Source organism: Myotis lucifugus, unplaced genomic scaffold (assembly GCF_000147115.1).
Source record: "Myotis lucifugus unplaced genomic scaffold, Myoluc2.0 scaffold_109, whole genome shotgun sequence".
NCBI classification, from domain to species: domain Eukaryota; kingdom Metazoa; phylum Chordata; class Mammalia; order Chiroptera; family Vespertilionidae; genus Myotis; species Myotis lucifugus.
In genome coordinates, this window is record NW_005871157.1 from 699913 (window position 1) to 702762 (window position 2850).

The following is a 2850-nucleotide window of genomic DNA, read 5'->3' on the forward strand; positions in this document are numbered from 1 at the left end:
CCTCTTTTCACGCACAGAGTAGGACCGATAGGGAGTTAGGCCCCCCCCCCTGTACACAGAGAGAGCCGATAAGGGGTGTGGGCGCCCACACTTCATACTCAGCGAAGACGGATGGGAGGTAATGTTGTACCGTCTATACAACACAGGGCCCGTGGAGTGTGGGGGTGGGGCGCCACCCCCTGTCACACACAGAGCAGGGCTGATCAGGGGGTTGGGACACCACACCCTGTCACACACAGAGCCGCAGGGCGATCAGGGGGTTTGGGCGCTGCACCCTGTCATGCTGATCTGAATAACAAGAAGGCTCGGCGCTCCGCTGATCCCGGTGCTGGGAGGCATATTACCCTTTTACTATATAGGATAGAGGCCTGGGGGCCGGCTGGTTTGCCCTGAAGGGTGTCCTGGATCAGGGTGGGGGTCCCACTGGGGTGCCTGGCCAGCCTGGATGAGGAGATGATGGCTGTTTGCAGCTGGTCACACACCCTTCAGGGTGGGGGTCCCCACTGGGGTGCCTGGACAGTCTGGGTGAGGGGCTGAGGGCTGCTTTCAGGCTGGCAGTTGTTGACGGAAGCTCCCAGCTCCCAACCGCTCCTTTTTTTCTTTTTTTTTTTTTCTTCTGGGCCAGCTTTAGCTCTGGCTGTAGCTCTGAGGCTTCCGCTGCTGGTTTGTTTGCCGTTCTATAATCGAAACAATGTATAACTTCAGCTCTGAGATCCCAGTCGGCTATATTTGTTAGAATGTTTCAAACTGCCAGCTCAGAGGCCGGCAAGTCAGGCGGGGAACATGGAGTCTGCAGTCACTGGAGCAAGCGAGCCTCACGTTCGCTTCCAGCTGCCTGGCTGCCGGCCGCCATCTTGGCTGACAGTTAATTTGCATAAGGATACGCTGATTAGCCAATGGGAAGGGTAGCGGTCGTACGCCAATTACCATTTTTCTCTTTTATTAGTGTAGATTCCAAGGACATATATAGCTTGAAAAGCTTTGGAAGCAGTTTCAAAAAAACTAGCTTGTAAGTAACAAGAAAACAGTTATAGAAGAAAGTTTAAATTAAAAGAAAAAAATTGTTTTAATTTATTCAAGAGTGGGAACATCCTCCATGAAACTGTGTACCTTGACTGTGGATGGCTGGGTGGCCTTATCACACCTTAGAAATTCAAATGCTTTTTACAATGACAAGAAAGAGAGTGTTTCATCTCATTTCTCTCCCAGGGTAGATGTCTGTCAACAGAAGGTGGACATCAATAAAAGGAGGGGCTTGCACAATCAATCCAGAAAGTCAGCAATCTATGAATAATCCAGAACCCAGTATTTATCTCCTCTGCCACACACCCTCCCTCCCAACCAGTGAGCAAGATAATTACTCTCAAGTCCAGCTAAGTGCCCGCCAGTCACAGAGGCCCAATGCTGACATACAAAGCATACAAATAATTCTCACTCTGGCATAAAAGTGACAACTTTCTTGGAAGAAAAGCAGATACTGTAAATTTCTCAAAATCTTCCTGAAACATTTTTTAAGTAATTTTTACTTCTTTAGAAAAAATGCATATATGGCAAACCATCTGTAATAAAAGGCCCATTCTATAAAATTTTACCTGGTCCTACTCATACCTGCAATCATAATCATATTTACAGACAAATATATCTATACTAATAAAAGAGTAATGTGCTAATTAGACTGGGAGACCTTCCAGGTGTTCTTCTGGACAAAGCCATGGTGGCAGGGCCGAGGTAGAGGCTGTTAGAGGTCAAGAGGGGAGGGCAATTGTGGGTGATCAGGCTGGTAGGGGGTCGGGTCATTGGGGGTAAGCAGACCAGCAGGGGTGGCAGTTGGGGGCAAGCAGGCCATTAGTGGGGCTCAGTTGGAGGTGATCAGGATAGCAGGGGGGCAGTTTGGAGTGAGCAGGCCAGTAGGGTGACGGTTGGGGATGAGCAGGCCAGTGGGGAAGGAAAGTAGGGGCGAGCAGGCTAGCGGGGGGGGGGCAGTTGGGGGCAAGCAGGCCGGCAGCGGGGGGGGGGGCAGTTGGGGGTGAACAGGCTGGCAGGCAGCGGGGGGAGGGGCAGTTGGGGGCGAGCAGGCAGGCAGGTGAGCGGTTAGGAGCCAACAGTCCTGGATTACGAGAGGGATATCTGACTGCTGATTTAGGCCCGATCCCTGTAAACTGGTAGGACATTTTTTGAGGGGTCCCAAATTGGAAAGGGTGCAAGCCAGGCTGAGGAACACACCCTCCCCTGTGCACGAATTTCGTGCACCGGGCCACTAGTATTTCTATAATACCTATCACTTTAGCATACCAGAGATTGTGTTCATTTATAGAAAATAACAATAAGTGTCACCTGATCATTTGATCTTCTAGTAATATTTTATAGTAAGATGTAATATTCTAGTAATTAAACTATTACAAAACTGAGGTGTACAGAAATAAATCACATTGAACAATAAAGAATGTCTTAAATATCAAAGCATAGTACACTTAGGGCCTCCCTGTTCTGTACCTCAAATATCATAGCATAGTACACAGTTCACATGGAACTCAACTTCCTTTAAAATAGGAAGGGATGTCATACTCATGAAGCAGCTACTTCCACACATTTTTTTAAATTTAATTCACAGGACATACTCTTTGTACTAATTGTTGGAAAATCACTCTAGCAATTGCCTCTGTTCTTCTCTGTATTGTTGCCTTACATTCTGATGTCATTATTGCGCTTTTATCATCCACTTGCTCTAATAAGATTGTGAATTATTTAGGCAGAGATCATGACTTGAGGTTGTGTTTCTCTGTCAGGGTGCCTAGATGAATACTCAAATGCCATCCAGTCCAAATGACTGTGGTGAGAGAGGCCCACCGT